Source organism: Ambystoma mexicanum, chromosome 6p, assembly GCF_040938575.1.
Source record: "Ambystoma mexicanum isolate Mex_15411 chromosome 6p, UKY_AmexF1_1, whole genome shotgun sequence".
Taxonomy (NCBI): Eukaryota; Metazoa; Chordata; class Amphibia; order Caudata; family Ambystomatidae; genus Ambystoma; species Ambystoma mexicanum.
Window position 1 is genome coordinate 825,565,814 of NC_090935.1, and position 24,861 is coordinate 825,590,674.

The 24,861-nt window shown below is 50.3% G+C and overlaps 1 protein-coding gene across 1 annotated transcript in view; it reads left to right on the forward strand.

Annotated features, from left to right (window-relative positions):
* Positions 1-24,861, forward strand: part of MACIR (macrophage immunometabolism regulator) — a 176,292-nt gene that overhangs the window by 93,347 nt on the left and 58,084 nt on the right. Inside the window, exon 2 of the mRNA XM_069625465.1 lies at positions 11,719-11,830. The gene's annotated coding sequence lies outside the window, so the exon portion shown is untranslated. The remainder of the gene's footprint in view (positions 1-11,718; positions 11,831-24,861) is intronic.

The following is a 24,861-nucleotide window of genomic DNA, read 5'->3' on the forward strand; positions in this document are numbered from 1 at the left end:
GGCCTCATTACAAGTCTGGCAGTAACCCGCTGGTGCTACCGGCGGGTTGCCGCTGGACTGTAACACCGTTTCTGCCGCCTGCGAAGTCTCAGCGACCCGGGATATCAGGAGGCAGAAAATGTTGTTCCCATTCCCATGGAGCCCCGTAGGACTCCATGGGATGGGGAGACTGAAGCACCGTTCATAATGGTGCCGTTTCTTCCATGACAACTCTACTTTCCGGGGCCGTTGTACCCGGCGCACAGGCCCTGGAAACCAGAGTTGTAGTCTGCAGGTCCGGAATGGGTGCTGGTATGTTGCTACCGGCAGACTCGTAATGAGGCCCCATGTCCAGGAGTCTGTGTTTTCTTAGACTGGGCATGTTAGTATTCATTTGGGGTCTGCACCGTCTCTGATCTGTTAAAGGGGAGTAAGTCTGTGTCGATCAGGGGCGCCGAGTACGGGGGGGCTCCGGGGCCCGAGCCCCCCCCTGCAAAATCAAGTCAGGGCTGAGCCCCCTCCCCCCCGGGCCGGAGAGAAGTGATACAGCATCGATGGCCCTTTCCATCGATACTGCATCACTTCTCTCCGGCCGGGTATAACCGCAAAAATGTGCGAATAGGCCCTCCACTCTAGGACTCATTGGTGTATGGTCCTGGAGGGTAGGGCTTGGGCGCAGCGGTATTCAAACTGTGGGGCGCGCACCTCTGGTGGACCGCAGCCCCATGCCCACGGGGGCGCGCATCCACAGTTTGGAAAAAAAAAAAGGATGAATGACCAAAGGGTCGGGCTGTTGCTTCATTAACCAGCAGCAGCCCGATCCACGGCCCCTGCCACACATGCTTAGTGCGACAGGGGCCGGGCCTTTGTGAGGACTCAGGCTCCATTAGGAGCCTATTTATGAAGACAAAAGAAAAAGAGCACACCTTCTTTTGCCTTGATGATCGTCATCACGGCAAAAGGTGTGTTTTTTTTTTTTGTCTTCATGAATAGGCTCCTAATGGAGCCTGAGGCCCAGGGTCGGATTGGCCCCTCAGCCTTTCGTCCCATGGCCGGTGCGAAATCGTCCCTGCGGAGTGGGGGCCGGTTTCTGGCCATGCCTGGGCTGGTTTGGAAGAAAAGAAAAAAATAGATTTTTTTTTGTTTTTTTTTTTTTCTCAAAAAGCCTTTCATCCTTCTTAGGTCGATAAATGAGTACCACCACAGGTTGGGTGATATTGTATGCATATTTCTTCTATAAAAAATAAAGAGCTTAAGCGTAAGTGCTATACAATAACATTATCATTTGGCCTTGGACGTCTGCTTGGATTCACAGTAATTTAGTGTACTTAGGGACATGGCTATTTGATTCCACTTCCTGTTTTGTCAAGGGGTGAAAGGTTGTTTCATTGCTTCCCAGGATGTCACTGTGGGGTCAAAGGACATCACTTCTGGTGATGTCATCAGAGGTCAAGGGTCGTGAGGCGAGGGGTGGGCCACTTTTTTTTGGGTGACCGGGCCTATTTCTTGTCCCAATCCGACCCTGGGTGGCAGCAGTGGTGTGGAACTGCCGAAGTGTCACCCAAGTGCTAGAACATATTTGGGCACAGGCACCTACTGTTTTACAAATTAAGCACTTGGTATACACATGCAGTTGCAATTAAATGTTCATTAAAAAAGTATGCCCTCAAGAGTATGCTATCACAGAGAAACGGGGACCCCAAAGCCAGTTCAACTACCCACTCCCAGGTGTGCTACTGAACAGGTAGATGTAAGTCGAGAGCCAACCAACCTCTTTCTCCTATCTGTGCTACTGTACCATACAAATAAGGAGGAATCGCTCTCCTGCATTCTCTCTCCCAGTCATCGATTCTTGATGATTTACTAGTGCAGTCACAAAAAAAATGATTTTTTGGGGGCTCATTTTGTTTACAAAAGTAGCGCATTACTAAAACTCCCTGGTTGCCAGTTCGTTGTCCTTGGAGCGTCCCAGGCTCCCTAGCCCCTGAGAGCCACCAACCTTGGGTGCTGTTTTATAACAAATGAAAGACGCAGACAGAACAATAACTGTGTGAGTCAACTGAGAGAGGAATGCACTCATGCTCCATTCAGAGGGAGGCTTTGAAAATGTAGCTCTGACAAATCAGAGAATCAGGGGGGCAAAGAAGCACTGCACATCTCCGCTCCCTCTTCATGGGTTTACGGTTGCCACCTGAAAGGTTGCCAGCAGCTAACCTGCCAACCTGTCCCAACTCCATGCCTCGTGTGCTATTCCCTGGTCAACCAAACCCTGTGAACTCATAGGCCGCATACGACCCACAGAAGTCTTTTTACCGCCCGTCCTGAACGTCTGTTTCTTGCACTAGTGATATTAACGTGTGCAGCTCCAAGGTACAATAACAACCAGTGTTCGTGGGTAAAGGGCCGGCATAAAGTCTCTATTTCAGAGCCAGAGTCAAATGATAAGGTGCTTGTGGCAGTATGGAGTTCCAGGCCTCTGCTTCGACACTGGGTTCTGCAACCTTTAGCTCTGCATGTGTGTTGGACTACAATGCTCATCAGTCCCAGCCAGCATAGTCAATGGTGATGGATTATAGGAGTCATAGTCCAAAACATCTGGAGAGCCACATGTTTAAGACCCCTGGCTTTAAGGAACAGAAAGTAAAATAATCCATGAAAGTAACAGGAGTATGACGTTCCTGGATCTACATGGTAGAGTAGAATAAAAGTAGACTAGAAGAACAGCCTGGGGGGCATCAAGTTTATGTAGGATGGAATGGTGGGGGTCTGAGTCATCTGAGGAGACAGGGGTATCTTACAGGTCTGAAACCTGGTAATCCACTTTACAATAAAAGACAACATGGAGAGGGGTGATGTCTCTGTGTGGCCTGTAAATCTGCCGAGATACCACCAAACTGAACTACCATTTACTGCCACTTGGTCTGGTGGTATTACTGCCGGATTACAAGTGGTGGTATTGCATTATACATCAGCCAGCATTGCATTATACTTCAGCAGCACATCTGATCTGTCCACTGAAAGGTTTAAGATTAAGCTACATCCCTAACTCTGTCTGGTTACCCAGAGGTAACATCTGAGCAAATGTCACTTTCGGCTGGCCAATCTACACCAGCACTATTGTAAGTTTGAATTGTTGATGTTTTACTGAACTATTGCACCACACACGTCTTGCTTGGTAGTTTTTAATCGGGAAACATCTTTACTTCCCGTTTCCCTTGAATTGGGAACTTTTTTTGGTGGTGGTACGCCACCTTGCAGCTGTACCTTCTGTTTAGCAAGCATGTCATTCTCCCATCCTAGTTGTGTTGCTGAACGATTATAGAGCGGTGGAGTAGGGGCAGTGATGTCTTACTGGAATGCAACTCGAAGGCTTACATCTCCTTCTCCAGCATGGGGTCTGGCATGGATTCACATGCTCATGAATATTCCCTGTCGTCAAGCCGGGAATCCTCGGTATAGAAAAAATCAGTATCAGTTTCGTTTCTAATCTGTCTTTCTCAGTAGTAACCAATCACTGGTCTCTGGGTCATACTGCCCCCAGCCAATGACTGCCCTCTCCCTGAGCCCCTCCCCTGGCAGCCATCCTCAGATTTCTACCGCACGTTCAAGTGTTGGGAGTCCTTGTGCTTAGCTCTCGAGCTTTTGCTGCGTTTTTGTGCTTTTTTCAGGAGATTTTCTCATTTTTTCGGTTAAAAGAGCCTCAAGCTCCACCGTTTCTACTTCCGATCAATGGGGATCTGTTTCGGAGTTTTCTACGCCCCTCAAGGGTGAAGATTTCGTCGAGTTACGCTTTTGGAGGATTACAGAAGTTCCGAGGCCTACCCTGGACATGGCCCAGGAGAAAGGGAGCTCGACGCCCGGAAAGCTATTCAGGACCTGCCCTGAATGCCAGCTTCAGAACGTTTTCAAGGAGGACGAGCATTCGTTATGCCTCTACTGCCTCCATGAGGACAAGACGCACAAGGAAAAGGACTGCGCGTTTCGTGGAAACAAGTCGGAGCGGACCATAAAGGATCGCCACCTCCGTCTCGCCAACTGGCTGGAAGCTAAGAGCCCGCCAGACGAGAAGAAGAAGAAGAAGTCTGAGCGGTCTTCTAAGTCCTGTGAGGGTGCTCCGGCGACGGGGGCCCAACAAAAGGCTAAGCACCGCGAGTCTGCGGGCACTGGGAGCGCGAACGGTCGGGCTCCTTGGCTGCCAGGCAGGGCGCACCCTCCCCGGCGCCATCGACCATGAGCCAACGCTCTGGCTCGGGTAAGAGGAAGTCTGAGAACCCAGCGAAGCTTCTGGAGAGGCCCCGGTCGATCTCGAAGACTCCGGCAGAGGGGGAGCGAGGCTCGGACCCTCCCCCGAAGGTGTGGGCCCCGGGCGTACAGAAGGTGACGTTGGCCGTGATTCACCCTGCTAGGACCTAGATTGAGGATGTTGCCGCGGCTCTGGCTCAGCCTGTGGAGGCTACACCAGTGGAGGCGCCCTCAGGTACCAGAGTCTCCCTGCCACCACAGAGGGAGTCGTCTTTCAGGCCCCCACGAAGTCCTCATTGGAAAAGGGGGGGGAGAGGGTGGTGGCCGTCGGGGATACGGACACGACCTCTGAAGAGGAGCTCATCCAAGTCGTGGAGGAGACACAGCCCATCGGGAGGGATCCCGACGAGGGTGACGACGAGGGCGATGGTGACGCAGACGAGGCTCCTCAAGAGCCCTCGCGCCTGTCGTTTCCGGCGCAGCAGGACACCTCGGCGGCCATTTTGTCAGCCATCCAGTCCTTATGCTCGGAGATAAGGACTAGGTTGCCCCTTCCCCCGACGGAGGAGCCTGAGCCAGACCCGACGGAGGATCCGGAGCCAGGACCTTCGGGGAGCCCACCGCCTAAGAGGAGGAGGACGCATCCTAGGCCTCCTCTCCCGCCTCTGCGGCCTTCTCTGCCTTCGCCCCGGTCCACTACCCACGGGGATGATACAGGCATGGACACGACTACGACGGGTACGGATGACGACGGAGGCGACGACAGGACTTGTCCCGTGTCGCCCCCTGCCCGGACGTCCCCGCCCGACGAGATTGGATCCTTCCATGCAATGATCTCCAGGGCATCCGAGCTCTTCCAGCTCTGCCCCGAGGAAAAGGAGGGGTTCCTTTACCAGCAGCGCAAGGCTAAAAGGAAGACGGTCCTTGCCGTACCGCTTCTTGATGACATCTGGGATGAGGGGCTCGCCCTCCTCAAGAACCCTGACACGGCTCCTGCGAAGAGGGACCGGTACGAGAAGAATTACCGGGTCCCTGATGCTGCCCCCTTGTGCCTTAGAGCGCAACCCTCCCCGGACTCGGTCGTCTCGGCGGCAGCCAAGAAGAAAGCAGGGGGGGCTTAGGCCTCGACTTCAACCTCCCCTCCGGACGGCGAGGGTAGGAAACTGGATGCGATGGGACGACGGGTCATCTCATCTGCAGAGACGACCATCAAGGCGGCCAACGCCATGGCCATCGTAGCCCACTACGACAGGGAGTTGTGTTTTAAGATCGCCCCTCTGTTGGACTTCCTTCCGGATGCCAAGAGGGCTGAGGCCCTGGAAATCTTGCAGGAAGGCGAGATTGCCTCGGACCACGCCATTACCGTGGCTACGGACATCGCTGACACCGGTTTCCGTCAGTTGGGCAACAGCGTTTGCCTGAGACGACGAGGATGGCTCAGGGCGACGTATTTCCGCCAGGACGTTCAGACCAAGGTTTTGGACATGTCCTTCGATGGGAACAACCTTTTTGGCAAGGCGGTTGATGAATCCCTTCAGGCGATCAAGACGGACACGGAGACGGCCCGTGCACTGGGGGTGCTCCAACAGCGACGGCCGTCCTTTCGGAGCTCCGGAGGCAGACAGGGTGCCTCCAAGGGAGCCGGCAGCAGCTCCTCTACTTACCGTCAAGCGGCAAGGTCTTCGTCGCAGGAGGGCTACAGGGGACGCGGCAAGTTAGGTGGATCCCGCCGACGTCGCCAGGGTGGTCAAGGAGGCAAAGCGGCCTCCAAGCAGGATTGAACCGTCCGTCGAGTCGGGCCCCCGCCGAAGCACCCCGGTGGGAGGCCGGCTGACGAAGTTCGTTGGCGTGTGGGAGTCCATCTCCACTGACCGTTGGGTGCTGGACGCCCTGGGGCACGCCCTCGAGTTCCAGAAGAGGTGCCCCCACATTCTTCCCGTGGCCAGGAAGGAAAATCACGTCCCTCAACTGCTGTTGTAAGTACGGGTGATGCTCAGGAAAGGTGCCATCAAGCTTGTCCCGAAGGGGCTTCGGGGCTCCGGAGTTTACTCGAGATACTTCCTCGTGAGGAAGAAGACAGGAGGATGGCGTGCCATCCTGGACCTGCGACGGCTAAACAAATACATCAAGGCACAGAAGTTCCGGATGGTCACCCTCCAGCACGTGCTGGGACAGCTGGAGGAGGGCGATTTCCTGTCGTCGTTGGATTTGGAGGATGCTTACTTCCACATCCCTATTCTAAAGAGACACCGAAAGTTCCTCAGGTTCGTAGTCAAAGGGCATCACTACCAGTTCAAGGCCCTCCCGTTCGGATTAAAATCAGCGCCCAGGGTGTTCACCAAGTGCCTAGCACCGTTGGTGGCGCGGCTGCGCCTGCAGGGGATCCACGTCTACCCCTACCTGGACGACTGGCTCATACGGGCAAGGACAAAGCAGCTCGCCGTGGAACACACTGCGAAGTCCGTCCAGCTGCTCATGGACCTGGGGTTCTCCATCAACTTTCCAAAATCCCACCTGGTCCCGTCGCAAGTCGCCCTGTTTCTGGGAGCACAGCTCGACACGGTGGCGCGGCGGGCCTCACCGTCGGAGGAAAGGATAAGGACCATCCTAGGAAAGGTGCAACGTCTACTGGCCACGGACGTGGCCAAAGTGAGGTCTATCAAGTCCCTCCTCGGAATGATGTCCTCCTGCATTTATCTGGTGCCCCATTGCAGACTTCTCATGCGGCCCTTGCAAGAATTCCTTGACGCCCACTGGATCCAGGCAAAGGGCAGCTTCGAGGACAGGATCTCGCTCGACGAAACGTTCCGTCAGGCGATACGATGGTGGGGTGTCCGCGCCCATCTGACAGCGGGAACAGGCTTCCTAGCCCCGGCCCACCAGGTGACGGTGACGACGGACGCCTCCCTGGAAGGTTGGGGAGCGCACACCGGGGGGCTCCACGCGAGAGGCCTTTGGTGCTCGGAGGAGAAGACTCTCCACATCAACATCTTGGAGCTCCGCGCAGTGTTCTGGGCCCTCAGGTCCTTCCTTCCGTCCCTCAAGGGCAAGGTGATGAGGATCTTCACCGACAACACCACCACGATGTTTTACATTCGGAAGCAGGGCGGAACCAGATCCCCTGCCCTGTCTAAGGAAGCCCAGGATCTGTGGCATTGGGCCATCGCACAAGGGATGTTTCTGGTACCCTTTCATCTGGCAGGGATAAAAAACACCATTGCCGACACACTCAGCAGGGAGCTGCGCTCGTGCCACGAGTGGGAACTGCGCCAGGATCAAGTGGACCGACTCTTCCGACGATGGGGCGAACCCCAGATCGATCTCTTCGCGACGGCGGCGAACTCCAAGTGCCGGAGGTTCGCCAGCAGGTTTCCCCAACCGAGGAGCATGGGCGATGCTTTCTCGTTCACCTGGGACGGCCTGTTCCTTAATGCATTCCCGCCGTTACCGTTGCTACTCCGGCTCGTCAACCAGCTCAAGCGGTCCCGGTGCAGGATGATCCTCGTCGCACTGGCTTGGCCGAGGCAGATCTGGTTCCCGGACCTTCTGGACTTGTCAGCGTCCACACCAGTCAAGCGACCGACGGACACGGATCTTCTCTCCAGAGAAGGAGGCGCCATTCTGCATCACGAACCAGAGTCGCTGAACTTGCAAGCCTGGCTCCTGCAGCACTAGAGTTTGGAGGATACGACATCCCGGCCGACTGCAGAGAGGTTCTTGCAAAGGCCAGGGCATCCTCAACTCTCAAGTGCTACGGACACAAATGGAAGAGGTTCTCTGTCTGGTGCCGAGCACAGAAGATTAACCCTCTGTGGATTACGGCCCCTCAAGTATTGCCGTACCTGCTGTCTTTGGCCAAGGCTGGCCTATCTCACGCTTCCATCAAGGTACATCTGGCTGCCGTCTCACGTTACACCAGAACTACATGACGGGCGTCCTTGTGGTCTCATCGTCTGGTGAAGGAATTTATGAAAGGACTGTTCCAATCATTCCCGCCGGTGAAGGCCCCTTCCCCGGCGTGGGAGCTCAACGTGGTACTAACTAGGCTCATGGGGGGGCCCCATTCGAGCCTATGCATTCAGTACCGTTGAAGTTTCTGTCGTGGAAGACAGCATTCCTCGTGGCCATGACCTCTGCACGACGAGTGGGAGAGATCCAGGCCCTGTCTTGCAAGCCTCCATACTTGACTTTTCACGACACGAGGGTGGTACTGAGGACGCACCCCTCCTTCATGCCCAAGGTGCCGTCTGACTTCCACCTCAACGAGCCCTTGGTGTTGCAAGTTTTTTTCCCGTCGCCTTTGTCGCCGGCTGAGAGGACTCTGCACTGGTAGATGTGGCTAGAGCGCTGAAGAGTTTCCGGAAGACATCACAGCTGTTTTTGAACTTTGGACCTGTGAATCAAGGGAAGGCTCTCTCGAAGACTTCCATTTCCAGCTGGCTCTCCGGCTGCATCATGCACTGTCACCGGTTGGCAAACTGACCGCTGCCCGGCCGTCCGAAAGCCAATTCGACCAGAGCGATCGCTGCTACTACGGCGTTCCTGTCTGGTGTTTCCCCTGCTCGACATCTGCAGGGCTGCTACGTGGAGGTCGACACACACCTTCACGAGATTCTACTGCGTCGACCGGGATTCCAGGGAGGAGTCCAGAGTCGGCCAGGCAGTGCTGCGCAACCTGTTCGCCTAAGGTGAGCCTGGTGAGGAGGTAAGAGTTGCTTAATGTTGAGTTGTTGTATTGCTTGATATTGAGCCTTGTGCCACCTCCCGTGGTTGTGCATGTGTATACTGCTAGGTATTCTTATATTCATGAGCATGTGAATCCATGCCAGACCCCATGCTGGAGAAGGAACAAGTTACTTACCTGTAACTGTTGTTCTCCAGCATGGGTCTGGCATGGATTCACATGCGAACCCTCCCGCCTACCCCTCTGCGGCTCTTCCTTTACTTGGTCATACTGCCACTTCACATGCTACCAAATCTGAGGATGGCTGCCAGGGGAGGGGCTTAGGGAGAGGGCAGTCATTGGCTGGGGGCAGTATGATCCAGAGACCAGTGATTGGTTACTACTGAGAAAGACAGATCAGAAACGAAACTGATACTGATTTTTTTCTATACCGAGGATTCCCGGCCTGACGACGGGGAATATTCATGAGCATGTGAATCCATGCCAGACCCATGCTGGAGAACAACAGTTACAGGTAAGTAACTTGTTCCTTTCTTGACTTTAGTATATGCAGTGCATGCTAGCCAATGTTTCCACTGTTCTGCGCTCTGCGCGCCAACAACCGCCCACCCCCCCCGCGCGCCATTGCACCAAGTTGGCGACTACATGCAAATTTGCAGTCATATAACTGCATGTTCTCAGCTTCCTATGAGTCATAGTTCTGAAGTGCATGCTGGTGCCTGGCAACACAGATTAGTGGCTGTTTTATAGCAGCTAGTTTCTGTTGGTGGTCCGTTGTCCTTCTACTCTTTTTGTTTAGTGTTTTTGGTTAAGTTGATAAGAAAAATCTGTCTTTGAACCCATAAACGCAGTTCCTCTCGCTTTACTGATCAGTTCACGCGAGTAAAAATAATGATCTTACCTTGCTTTTGGGAAAGGAGGGAAAGCAGAGGGCTCTTTTTTTCACTTCTCACATACCTAGTTACTGAGACACACAAGCCAAATGGAGTTTTATATTTTGCAAAATTTGGAGTCATGGGCAGGTTACGTATTAATCATAAATGGCAAGACTGGGATTCTTTAAATTTAGATTTTAGAGAGCGTAGGAATTTTTCTTCAGACATTTCCAGTGGATTTAGTGATATCTGAAGAAGTTGAACCTTTGTTACACCTGAAACGAGCACAGCCCCACTGCCTGGCGTTATGGGTAAAACAAAGTTTAATTTGGCAGAGTCAACTTGAGCTCCACATGGACAAAATGCCTCTCCTATCTCCTCCGAGATTTTCATTAGAAAATACAATGATTGGATGCTGCATCGGTCATTGGCTATTCAGGAGTAAAAAAAAGTTACAAGCTACTAGCCAGGCATAACGAGGCCCTCCCCTTTCAAAACTCCACATGCACATTGTACACCTTACGTACTTGCTAAGAGTCCATTATTACTCGCTAATGGCTAGTGACAAGATTGAGGACTGAAATATTTGCACAGTAACTACTTAGTTTCACTACGTGTTGTATGTTGTAGTCAAGGTGCTGTTGTTCACATGGAATTTGTGAGTGGCACAGTGCTGTTCATGCCAACTTTATAAAAAACTGACTTTTTTGGGCAGGACTGGTCTGAAAAGGAAAATATGCTGAACCTTGCATAGGCGACCTAGGAAGGTCGCTGCCTAGAAGAAACGAGCATTGGCTATGCCATTCATTTTGGCGTTTACTGCTGTTCTTTGCATTTTGCATTTATAGACACCAGGGTGCAAGGAGGAGAGTACAACGTTTCAAAGGAGGATGTGATGAGGGGTGCAGGTGTGTAATGGATGGAGAAGGGGAATAGAGCACAGGAGGAAGCCATTGATGGAGGGTTGTATCGATGATGAGCAATAGGAAATATGAGCGAGAAAGGGTGAGAGTAAGAGGGTATGAAATAAACAGTGTCAGAGGAGGGTAAGGTAGGTGGGGAATAGAGGGGATTTGGGTGATTGTGGGAATAGAAGGGGTAGGGTGCATGGTGGGAATAAAGAGAGGGGGTAAGGTAGGTAGGTGGGTGGGTGGGGGGGTAGAGGGAATGGATATGGGTGGTTGGGGAGAGAGAGAGGGGGTAAGGTTGGTGTGTAGGGGTAGAGAGTGGGGGGAGAGTGGGTATGGGTGGAATTAAGTGGGGATAGAGAGTGGGCATGGTCTGAGATGTAGTAGAGGCAGCGTTTGGAGGAATAAAAAAAGATTGCTGCAGATAGTAGCCCCCAAAAATCCCAATTGTATGTGAAATCACCCAAAACAGCTCAATCGCTGCACAGCTGAGAAACTAAAAGCCTGACCGACTTGTATCTTACATAGCTGCTGATTGGAGCAAATCTTGTTAGGGAGCTTCTCATTGGGTAGGGAATCGTACCAAAATAAAGGATGTACACATTTCAAAGCCCAAAATACGGAATTCCGAGAGCCCTATTTTACTATTTTTGTGTTTGTGTATATGTATATATGGGTTAAGTTAATGAAAAAAGGTGGTGGGATAGGGGGTGAGGAGGAGCTGCGGTGGGTCTCCCAGCATATGTAGTAAAGGTCGGTGCTATGATCATATCTAGTATAATATGAATTGATGCAAGTTGACATATGTTCGAGACTACAGAGTTGATGTTTTGAGATAAATTGCACAAAGTGGTATTCTCTAAAATGTTGTGACTGATCAACAAATGGTCTCTTACTTGCTTGTAATGTGCTTCTTTCTGTGCTTGGGCCCAAAGGTCCTAGTGCCTCTCATGTTTTAGAATATGTGAATCTAGTCTTGTAGAGTTCTCCATGCTTATTTTGAGTCACTTTTTTTTTTCTTTTTCTCCAGGGAAGGCAAGATCTCATCTCTGGGCAGAAGGTTTTTTTTCTTCTATTGGATGTGACCCCCGTTTTGGATGAAATTGGTAGCACCACTGGAGCACTCCAGTGACTGGTATCAGGTAAACAATCTAAAATACATTCATGTGTAGAAATTGTTGAATGTAGGGATTTCAATCTGCTTTGTTTCACCTATGCGGTGAGGCAGAAGAGAGACTGGTCTGTTGAATGAGGGATTGTTTGGGTATTTCCGTGTTTCTTTAGCCTGGGTATTACCATGGTTATAATTTAGTAGGTTGGAAAGGTTCCTGTGGAGATTGAAACATTAAAAACGGTGGAGAGGTAAAGGGAGGAAACCAGTTCAAGTGATTTGATTGGTTAGGAGGTGATGCATCAATAGAAGCTCAGGATGGGTAGGAGTTCTGTGGGGGTGGTGAGAGAGAAGTGGGATAGTTAAAGAATGGTGGTGGTAAGGCCATGTTGTTTTGGGTATCCAAGGAAGGTATCTCATAGTCGGTGTCCGCTGCAGGTTGAAACAGGATCTTTTCTGTATCTTGGGATACAAATGTCTCAAACTAGGACGGACTTGAGTGGAAGTGGGAACCAATGGTATAGAATTCCTTTCAGATGCCATACGCTGGACAGCATTACCGCATATTTTTATTGGCAATACAAATTCTTAGCCCTTCAAGGAGTTGGATATCCGTACCATGTTAAAGTATCTTTTTGGAATTCCCAGATGGCTTTCTTCCTTATTGTCAGGATATCAGGCTGCTACGTAATACATATATAGCTACATACATTGTTTTTAATATAGTTTAATCTACACTATATAGTATTCCTGGCTCTGAGTTAATGAAACAGAAGGTGGTATCCATAGACTGCTGTGCATTGGCTGGGTCGCCAGGGTGTCCTCGGAGATACTATGCAGGGTGTTATGGGAGGATGTTTGGCTCTCCTGGAACCGAAGCCATACTATTGGGCCTCCCATATAGTGGTAGTGGCTGAACATGGATAGAATCTGAACCAACCGTTGGGAGTGAAACCGAAGGGATCCTTGTTCATACATGCACTTCCTATATGGCAAATCAAATTTGGGACCTCTAAAAACCACCTACCCTCATGTAAGCTTGATGATCATTCAGTCATGGAAGGAAATTATTAATATAAGGCAGGGAAGACAGTCAGACTTGCTGCAACACTGTGGGGCAATGCTCATTTGCCACATGGTCGGAATTTTTCTGATATCTGGAGTGGAGAGAGCAAGGATATTTTGTTCTTGGTAACGTGATCCATGAGGATTCTATTAAGTCATTTGGGGTCCTACAGGGTGAGTTTGGACAGGAGTCAATTGTCCACTACCTGCAGATCCAATGTGCCTTTTAATAAAACAGCTGGAAGAGGAATATTGGGCTTGCCGGATGCTGCTCCTAAAGAGTGGTAGGTGGTATCTTAGAAGTCTACCTCATTCATGTACAAGGCAATCAACAACATTATTGGTCCCTTGTCAAGGTTAAGGGCAAAGCAATAGGAGGATTTGGGCACATTGGAAGAGGATTTCTCGGCAGACCTGTGGGTCTCTGGGGAGACTGCCATTAGTGCATGCCATTAGATTAGGATTGAGTTTGATGCAGTTCAAGATTCCCAACATGTTTATTCTGAGAGGTTGAACACGATGGGAAGGCGAGTGATTGCCCCTTGGCCCAAATGCTAGATAGCTACCAGTTTATTTCTTCACATGATCTGGGGCAGCCCCCAAATTCTGAAATACAAGAACTGAATTCCTGATGAGCTTAATAGGGTTCTGGTGTGACATTTGCCAGACTGCTTTTGTTGGGGATATAGGGAGAGGGAGTGTCGGATCGAGCTGACAAACTGGTTATTGCAATGGCCCTGGTTATGGCAGAAAGTAACTTGACCAGGCACTGAGGGCAATAAAAAAAAAAAGAAATATCCCATTCTACCAAAAGGGCGTGCCGGGTAGAAATCTAGCATGGAGGGTTGTGTTCAATGGTGAGGTTCCCCACAAAAGCATGGGAAAGTCTGGCATTAATGGGCAAGGGCAACTGGAGTTTAATGTTATCGGATTGCTCCCCCCACATAGCCCCTCCCTCCTCCATGTGGTGTGCATGAGTCATTCTGGACTTGTATGGAAGGTAACTAAATGATTGTCCACTTTGTTGGTTAATGGGAGCGGGCTGGTGGTGGAATATGGGTTCATGTTTTGGATCTAAATTTTGATTTGCAAATAAAGAATCATTCTAAAATAAGAGTGGAAATGACAGGAGGTGAATAGGAGCAGAGAAGGGATGGGAAGATAGAATGTTGGGTAATGTAGGGATAAGGTGTCATGTATTTTGGCATAACTTGGTGCAATGGTAACATTTCAAGTTGTAGGCTACTAGCCAGCCATAAAACATAACTTGCCATCTCAATGCTACACATGCACACAGCAAACCATTTATTTCGTGTTAAGAGCCCATTATCATTAGCCAATGGCTAATGGCGAGTGCACATTTTGCACCGATCTTTAATTTCTATTGCACATGCTACATCATCCCATAAGGCCGGGCCTCGTGAAGCACCCGTTCTACATTAGAGCCAGGGAGTTAATGGTGATAATGGCAGTGGTGGCTGGTTGTCCTGACCGAGCACCGCATACCCTGGTTAAAGGCACTCTGCGCACAAACCTTCCATTACTGACTGCAATGGCCTGACACCGCAGCCATTATTTGTCAAAAAATGACTCCATCATGTCAACTTTACTGTAAAATATGCTCAACATAAAACTCTTATTTTCATTATTTTGGAGTTTGTTAATCAGGTGAGGACGCCACTGATATTCCTCTCAAAAAGAATAGGTTGTTTCCCATTTGCTCCTTCTGGCATGTGTCAATGAAAGTGTTATGAACACTCAACAAACCCCAGCCTATCAATGCATGCTTTGAACTCTTAAGTTTTATGCAGCGTGATGTTGACACTTTGAAATGATTATTTTTCAAAACATTTGCGTTTTGTCTGTTTTCTAATTAGAAAGGCTCTGCTCGGTTCCGGGTGCAGGCATGTGGAATTCCCATAGCCTCACAGGACAAGTTGCTACTTACCTTGCTCAAGCTCATCTCACTGCAGCTCCTTCTGACCCACTGCCCTGATAACTAAGATCTATCCTTTTTTTCTTCCTTATCTAACCCTGATGCTTAACACTTCCTTAACCTCTGCAACGTCTCTTAGGGTATTCAAGCATGCCTCCATCCTCCCCTTTCCGAAAAGCCAACGCTAGATCCCTTACTCTCCTATAACTTCCATCCTATCTCACTACTCCCATTCTTATAGAAGCTTCTTGAATGTATTGTCTACGCTCAAGCATCTGCTCACCTATAATTGTTCCTCTCTTTTGCCGTTTCCGTCCTCATCATTCGACAGTCAGCCATCCTATACGTCAATCATTCTTTTTTCTATCCTCTCACTACGCTAAGCAGTGTTCACTCCTTGTCTTGTTTGATCGGTCTGCAGCATTCAATACTGTTGACCACTATGTCCTTCTTTCCACTCTTTCACCTGGGTTTCCACAACTCTGTCCTGGACTGGTTTCATTCTCATCTCTCTAACCGTACATACGCTCTCTTGGGCCAACTCTCCTTCTCCTGTTTTCCCTCTTCAGTTGGTGTACCCCAGGGTTCTGTACTTGGCCACCTCCTATTATCTCTGTATACCTTTCCACTCTCCTCTATTATCACATCATTTGGTCACTCTCACCATTTCTACGCTTATGACACATAAATCTTCTTTTCTTTCTGCCATCTGACTCTTCCCACTTCCCTTTCTAGCTATCTGCTAGCCATCCAACACTGGATGTCCACTAACTATCTTCACATTTTTAATCCTACAAAAACAGTAATTCTTTTCTTTCCTTCTATTCCTCCTCCCATTCCCCCACCCTCCATACCCTTTCATATGGCTACTTTACCTTTGTCTCAATCTGCTAGAGATCTTGGTATTCTCTTTAATACCTCTGTCTTTCTCAGCTCAAATTTCGGTCATTGCCTACTCTTGTCACTACCAACTTTTTGACATTGGGAAAGCATGTTGTATCTCTCCTTTCATGCGACTGAGATCTTGATCACTTCTCGTTTTTTTCCAGAATAAACCATTGCTCCTCTTTGCTACTGGGTCTTCCTGTCTACCGGCTCTACCTACAATTCATCTGTTTGTCTTCTTCTTGGCTTATCTCCTTGTCACTGTATTACCTCTGCCCTTTCCTCACTTCATTGACTTCTGTTTGAATCCTGCCTCATCTATCTTTTCGTTTGTATTGTATTCAAATCTCTAGACGAATCAGCACCTCCCCACCTCTCTGCTCTTGTTTCTTCTTACTCCCCCCTCTTCTGCACTATACTCTTAATCTCAGTTCCTTCTATGTTGCTCGTTGGCCCTGTGCACTCTCCCATTTTCATTACTTCTCGCTTCTTGCTCCAAGACACTGGAACACCTTCCCGCTATCTATCAGGTCTCTCTCCTCTTTCTCTCTTTTTTGATCCGCTCTGAAAGAATTTCTTCTTTCTTTTTATAGTACTTAATTCTATTGGTTACCCTATTTACCTATGCAAAATGTGTGTACCCTCCTTTTAATTTGTAAAAGCACTTTGGTGTAAAGCACTATATACATATAATTAAATGCAAATACAAGTTCTTTGTTGTCAAGTGGGCAAGTAGACAGTAGGTACAGCGGGTGTTTTATGAACTTGCAAAATACTCACTTTGGACTATTCTGTATCTGGGACCACCATGGCTATCAAGTGTGTATTGATAACTAGGCAGCATGCTTCAGGTGGGAGAATTATTTTTCCAGAGTAGGTGGGATTGTTAATGGTCTCAATATTAAATAAAATTGCAGTCGGCTTCCTTTGACATTGGAAATGTTGGTCCAACTGCAGTTGCCCATTAAAATGTATTTGACTGAATTCCGATCTTGGACGGCCACAACATGAAAATACCTGTTTTTGTACTAAAACCCAGTACGTTCTGTTAATGTTACAGACTGTCAGTGGGGGGCTAGCGGGGGGGATTAATACTGGAAGAAGTGCCTTTAGCTCAGTGAGTCAATGAGAATGGATGAAGGTAGGTGGTGGGGTCCATGCTAAAACTCTAGTAAAGGGGGTCTAGACTTATCACAGCTTATTGGCAGCAAGTTGATTATTCACATTGCGACAATTACACAATTATATTTTTGGGCATGTAAATGTGCTACTGTTTGCTTGGATAATTCCTGCATCATCTCCGTTTTCTTATGAATTTCTCAATATCTGAAGTAGTAGTAATAATAAGATCCTTTCAGCTCCTTTAATCTTTGTGCTGACCCCCATCCTTCCACAAGACCCAGACAACCACATTCTCAGTTTCAGCAATGGAGATGAAACGTACCATCTTTACTTAAAGCTCCGTCTCTCCGCACCCACCAAAGTGAAGACAGACAGAAGTCACACAATATACTGCTGGTGACTGCAGTTTTTTGCTCATGGATATTCTTCAAAGTTATAACTGAAAAATTAACCTTTGCGATTTTGGGAAGTTTGCTAATTTTTTAAAAACAAAATGCTTTCTTTCTACTCTCCAGCATGGGGTCTGACATGGATTCACATTCAATCCTCGGTAAAGAAAAAATCAGTATCGGTTTCGTTTCTGATATGTCCTTCTTAGTAGTAACCAATCACTGGTCTCTGGGTCATACTGCCCCCAGCCAATGACTGCCCTCTCCCTAAGCTCTGCCCCTGGCAGCCATCCTCAGATTTGTACGACACGTTCAAGTGTTGGGAGTCCTCGTGCTATAGCTCTCGAGCTTTTACTGCGTTTTGCGCTTTTCAAAGAGATTTATCTCATTTTTTCGGTTAATCGAGCCTCAAGCTCCACCGTTTCTACTTCCGATCAACGGGGACTCGTTTTGGATTTACCTACGCCCCTCAAGGGTGAGGTTTTCGTCGAGTTACGCTTCTTGGAGGATTCCAGAAGTTTCTGAGGCCTACCTTGTGGACGAGAAGAACATGGCCCAGGAGAAGGGAAGCTCGAGCAGTCTTCTAAGTCCTGTGAGGGCGCCCCGGCGACAGGGGCCCCGCAGAAGGCAAAGCACTGCGATTCCGCGGGCACCGGGAGTGACAAACAGTCGGGCTCCACGGCTGCCAGGTAGGGCGCACCTTCACCGATGCGATCAACCGCGAGCCAACTCTCTGGCTCGGAAGAGGAAATCTGAGAACCCGGCTAAGCTTCTGGAGAGGCCCCGGTCGATCTTGGGATCTTGGAGGAACCGGCCGAGGGGGAGCGAGGCAGTGACCCTCCCCCTAAGGTGAAGACCTCAGGTGCACCCAAGATGGCGAAGGCCTTGATCAACCCGGCTAATGCCTCTATCGAGGGAGTCGCTGCGGCCCTGGTAACGCCTGTGGAGGCTATCCCAGTGGAGGCGACCTCGGGGCCTAGAGTTTCTCTGCCTCCGCAGAGGGAATCCTCTTTTAAGCCCATCGAGAAGACCCCCGTGAAGACCCCGGGGGAAAAAGAGGGGGGGCCGGTGGCCATTACGGTCACGGACACAACCTCTGAGGAGGAACTGACCGAGAATTTGGAAGAGGCCCGGCCCCACGGGAGGAATCCCGACGAGGGGGACGACGAGGTTCCCCTGATAGGAGCAACCATTGTGCCAGTCAAGCCCGTTGCAGCCCGAGCCGCAGGACAACTCGGCGGCCATTTTGACGGCAATCCAAGCCTTCTGCACAGAGATGAGGATGAGACTGCCCCTACCCGCGACGGACAACCCGGCTGAAACGGGCCCGTCGGGAAGCCCTCCAAACAAGAGCAGGGGAATTCATCCAGTGCCCCTTCAGCCCTCACGGCCCTTTTGGCCTTTGTCGCCTTCCCCGATCCCGAGGGATGACACGGGAACAGACACGGCCACGACAGGGACAGATGACGACAGCAGTGACAATGGGACTGACCTTCCGTCTCCGATCCCTCGGGTGTCCCCGCCTGATGAGATTGGCTCCTTCCACGCCACGATTGCCAGGGCATCCAAGCTTTTTCAGCTCTGCCCCGAAGAGAAGAAGGAAGGCTTCCTCTACCAACGGCTCGAGGCCAAGAGGAAGTCGGTCCTCGAGGTGCCATTGCTGGATGACATCTGGGACGAGGGACTTGCCCTTCTCAAGAACCCGTCCACGACACCTGCCAAGAAGGACCGGTACGAGAAGAAGTACCGGGTCCCCGACGCGGCACAGCCTACCACGGATTCGGTCGTCTCTGCAGCGGCCAAGAAGAAAGCTGGGGGGCATCGGCTTCATCTTCAACTTCCCCACCGGACGGCGAGGGAAAGAAGCTGGACACCATGGGACGACGAGTCATCTCGTCGGCGGCGACGACGATTAAGGCGGCCAACACCCTAGCGATTGTGGCCCGCTACGATATGGAATTGTGGTACAAGATCGCCCCGCTGTTGGACTGCCTCCCGGACAACAAGAGGGCAGAGGCCCTGGCGATCCTACAGAAGGGTGAGGTGGCGTCGGACCACGCCATAACTGTGGCCACAGACATTGCCGACACCGGTTTCCGCCAGTTGGGCAACGGTGTTTGCCTTCGACAGCGGGGGTGGCTCAAGGCGACGGATTTCCGCAAGGACGTGCAAGCCAAGGTTTTGGACATGCCCTTCGACGGGAACAATCTGTTTGGAAAGACAGTGGATGAGTCACTGCAGGCCATCAAGACCGACACGGAGACGGCTCGGGCCTTGGGATTGCTGCAGCAACGGCGGCCGCACTTTCGGAACTCCGGAGGCAAGCAAGGTGCCTCCAAAGAATTCGGTGGCGGCTCCTCGACCTACCATCAAGCGGCCCGTTCCTCGTTGCAAGAAGCCTACAGGGGACGAGGCAAGTCAGGTGGATCTCGCCGTCGTCGCCAGGGAGGCCAAGGAGGCAAGGCTGCTTCCAAACAAGACTGAACCAGCCGTTGCGTCGGCCCCCACCGGAGCACCCCTGTGGGAGGCCGGCTGGCAAAGTTTGTCAGCGTGTGGGAGTCCATCTCCACCGACCGTTGGGTGCTGGATGCCCTGGCCCACGGGCACACTCTGGAATTCCTAAAGAAGTGCCCCCGAATTCCTCCAGTGCCAGGAAGGAAAACCACGTCCCTCAACTGCTGTTGGAGGTAAGGGCGATGCTCAAGAAAGGAGCCATCGAGCTCGTCCCAAAGAGGCTCCAGGGGGTCCGGAGTATACGCAAGATACTTCCTCGCCAGGAAGAAGACAGGAGGTTGGCATCCCATCCTGGACCTGCGTCGGCTAAACAAATACATCAAGACACAGAAGTTCCGGATGGTCACCCTCCAGCACGTGCTGGGCCAGCTGGAGGAAGGCGACTTCCTATCGTCGTTGGATTTGGAGGATGCGTACTTTCACATCCCCATCCTAAAAGGTCACTGAAAGTTTCTCCAGGTTCGTAGACCAGGGACAGCACTACCAGTTCAAGGCCCTCATGTTCGGATTGATGTCTGCGCCCAGGGTGTTCACCAAGTGCCTTGCACCAGTAGCGGCGCCGCTGCGCCTTCAGGGATCCACGTCTACCCCTACCTGGACGACTGGCTCATCCGAGCAGGGACAAGGGAACTCGCCGTCGAACACACAGCGAAGACCGTCCAGCTGCTCACGGACCTGGGATTCTCCAACTTCCCCAAATCCCACCTGGTTCCGTCGCAGGTCGTGCTGTTTCTGGGAGCCAAGCTCGATACAGTGGCGCGATTGGCCTCGCCGTCGGAGGAAAGAACGCAGGCCATCCTGTGCAAGGTACAGCGTCTGCTGGCCACGGACGTGAGGTCCATCAAGTCCCTGCTCGGGATGATATCCTCTTGCATCTATCTGGTGCGCCTGTGCAGGCTTCGGATGGACGGTGACGACGGATGCCTCCCTGGAGGGGTGGGGAGCGCACACCGGAGATCTTCACGCGAGAGGCCTGTGGCTCCCGGAGGAGAGGCCGCACCACATCAACATACTGGAGCTCCGAGCTGTGTTCTGGGCCCTCAAGTCATTCCTCCCGTCCCTCAAGGGCAAGGTGGTGAGGATCTTCACCGACAACACCACCACGATGTTCTACATCCGGAAACGGGGAGGAACCAGATCTCCAGTCCTGTCCAAGGAAGCCCAGAATCCGTGGCACTGGGCCGTTGCCCAGGGGATGTTTCTGGTGCCTTTTCATGTAGCAGGGATAAAAAACACCATCGCCGACGCACTCAGCAGGGAGCTGCGCTCGCGCCACGAGTGGGAACTACGCCAGGATCAAGTGGATCAACTCTTCTGGCGATGGGGCAAACCCCAAATCGACCTGTTTGCGACAGCGACGAACTCCAAGTGCCAGAGGTTCGCCAGCAGGTTCCCCCAGCCGAGGAGCATGGGTGATGCTTTCTCGTTCCCCTGGGGCGGCCTGTTCCTGTAGGCGTTCCTGCCGTTGCCATTGCTGCTCAGGCTCGTCAACCAACTCAAGAGGTCCCGGTGCAGGATGATCCTCGTCGCACTGAGGTGGCCAAGACAGATCTGGTTCCCGGACCTTCTGGACTTGTCAGCGTCCCCACCAGTCAAACTGTCGACGTACGCAGGTGCAGGGGGGCTTCTGACGAGTCATGAATCTCACATAGGGGTGCAATGTGGTGAAGGGGGGTCCTAACTACCTTTTCTCTCATACATTTCCCCCCTTTAGTTACTTGAGTAACGAATATTGTCACTCACCCAACCTTTTGCGTTCTTTTTCGTTAGCTACTGCTGCATCCCATGCTGGTGTCCCCTTGACATCCATGCCCTACACACCCCTCGCAGGCTCTCTCCCGCCCTAGCATACTCATCTGGAGTGCAGGTCATATATATATATACATCCCCCATCCCTCTCCAGTCTACCCATACTTCCTTGTACCATTCTCGTTCCAGGGGTTCTTTTTATTGTTGTGTGGTATAACCCGTCCACTATGTCTCTGTCATAATATAAAGCCACCATTCGGGATCCTCACCTGTTTGTACTTGTGCCTCCTGCATAATTTGCGCTGCTCCTTCGGGGTTGCCCATTGTCACCATCATCATTGTACCATTCGGAACTGCATTTGCGCAGCACCGAAGACCTAGCTGGCCTACACAAAAAATCAGGAGCAAAAACATGATAATGGGTATCAGCATTTTGACAGTCTTTCCAAGCCAGGATGGTACCCATGAAAAAATGTCATCGAACCAAGAGCTTGGGTCAACTCCACCTTCTTGCTTCATCCGCTCCCACAAATTGTGCATGGCTACAATAACGTGTGACAGTGTTCCATTGTCCGCGTCTGCAGAAGGCACGAATGTGCAGCACGCACTCCCGATTTTTCGGCAAACACCCCCATCCATCGCTGTCAATAGGTCTAGTCCATTTCCCCCTTCGATATGACTCTCCGGAGCCACCATCAGGGCGGAATGCAGCGTCGCCAAAGAGCATGTGCCCCTCCAGGATTGTGGGAGGTGCAGGTATGCCTGTTTACTGCAGACCCAGTAGGTGTCCATGAGGGCGGCTGTCCCTTTCTTCATGTCAGGGATGATGAGCGTTTTGTTACAGTTCTTATTTGTGCCCATGCTGTTTTTTCCCTAGCCAAAGAAGCATAATTCATATGTGATTTCTTTTTGCAATTTGAAGGGTTTCTCTATGGCTGTCGCCCAGGTTAGCTTTGTGATGTGCTCGATCCATACTGGCACGCACGTTTTCTCGACTCATTGCAATTTCTCTACAGGCAATCGTTGTAGTGCATCTGCATTCCATGTTATTACTTCCTCTTTCCACTTGTTCTCCGAAAATAATGTTCCTTTAATCACTAACAACGGTTCTTTTAAACATATCACTTCTTTGGGTCTCCAATAGCATGTTTTCTCGTTCTGCAGCATTTCAAAAGATACTGTGTGCCTGGAAGGTGTTTTTGATTCTACATAGGTTGAGATGAAGGAGACACCGGGCATCAGCAAGAGGCAATTCTTGAGGCAGTAGTACTTTAGGTGTGCCTGAGGCGTGGGGTATCGGAGAGCACACGTAACAGCTCTCATTGGTTGTTTGTTTGGCGGTGGAGCTCATATCCGCATACCACTTATTTGATTTGATGTGGGTGTCTAGGGTCTTCTATTGTGTCCAGGCCCAGGCCGGAATATTCGTCATATTTCCTCCTCCCGACCTCCCTCCTCCTTCTGTTCTTGAGGTACACTCTCGCATTCCTTGCTGCTTATAGTGTTGTGCCCTGTTCACCCGCCCCATCCCCCCTTTTCCCACTCATCATATAGGGCAAACAACCTTTCAGTCATTTCTGCATTTTCTTCCTGTGTGCTTGTGGGGAATTCATATTCTATGGACGGATGGGCTGTTGACGTGACAGGGGTGGCGGTGGTGTCAAATAACCATGATAAAACAGAGGGATTACGATCGATGTTTTAAGATGAGGGTTGGCATAACAGTTAGATTCTGGGTGGTGGTTGGCTGCACTGCCTTGTCTCAATTAGCAACTATTTTAAGGTCCTGAATCTGGTGGTATTCATATTGCGTTATGTGTTTTAGGCCTTGTAGATGGCATGCACTCAGGCCTGCCCCATAGTCTACCATTGCCAACAATCATAGACCAAAGTTTGCTTATGCGGAGCATGGTTGACTATTACAGACTGACATGCTGGCCCTCACCCCCATTTTCTCTGCTTTGTATCTGGGAGGAGTCTTCTGCAATGACGCAGTTCTCTTTAGCAAAGCTAAAACTGTTGGAAGATACTTTTGCCCACACCCTCCCAGTCTGCATGAACCATTTGGTACATACAGAAAGAAAGGGGTAGTGCAAGATATGTGGAGAGGAAAGCGAACAGTGTGATTCCAGAGTCCTCTTATGAAGGTACACTGGTGGGAAACCTGAGTCTGCATGAAGGAAGGAATGAATTCAAGTTCTGTTCAAGCTGTGATGAAGTGGCAGGGTTGCACATTGTTCATATAATAGTAACCCAAAACACAGGAACAGTTGCCCAGGGACTATGAAAAAACATGTTCCTAGAGTAACATTTCTCTTCTAAAGCCCATCTATTGAAATGTGTGTTGCCCTTTATCCTTTTTAATGTTTACACATGCCTTCTGCTGAAACGTACTAACTCATTGGGGTTTTCATATATTCTAATTATGCAGATGACACCCGATTGATTTTTAATCCGAATACTGATGAACTCAGTAGAGCTTGCCATTTTTGCAGTGTCTACTGGCAAGCCAGAAGTGGACCCAGGATAATGGCTCAAATGAACCTGGCAAAGACAGATACTGGTTGTTGGCAAACACACTTGTCCTTGTCAGCCTTTGGCCAATGGAGCAAGGAGAAACTCCTTAACTGGCTGCACTGTTGAAGAACCTTGGACATAAACTGGATTCCAGTCTCTTCCTGATACCTATGGTTAGTGCAGTGCTCAAAGTTTGCCCACTGTTCGCAGGATAGTGTTTGGGTTTTGTGATTCTCCCCAACCGTGTAAAACCGATCATTGATTTGATTCTATCCACATTGGACTACGCGCAAATCGGGTAGACTCGGGTTTGCCAAAAAATCAACTAAGCAGACTAAGGACAATGTCTTCAAAATGCTGGAGCCCACCTGTTGCTTTGACTTCACAGATATGCTTAGGTTGCCCTATGCATGAAGGACGCTGTATCGTATTCCTGTAGAGGACCGTCTGAAGTTCAAGGCGATTTGCATGGTGCAGAAATCCATGCACCACTCGGGACCCAATATCTTGAGGGACTAATTCACTAAATACATGCCTTCTCACACAATGAGATCTGCATCTTTGTCATTGCCGTCTCCTAAGTACAAGATGAACTGCATCATTGTCGGAGGGGTAGCTGATCTTTTTCATTTTGTTGAGCAAACCTCCTGCTGGCAGTTACGATAATCAAACAATTGGCAATTCATGAAGGCTGTAAAAATCTTGTGATCGGAGTATAAACTTCATAATTGGCCAGCAGTAGGGGGCTGTTTCGACTGCCGCTGTGTGCTCTACAAAAGCCACCAACATAACAGAATTCAGTGATTAATTAAACACAATAGTATCTTAACCACAGAAATATAGCAACGCCACAGTTCATAAATGTGGGACCAGTGGAGTATCTAG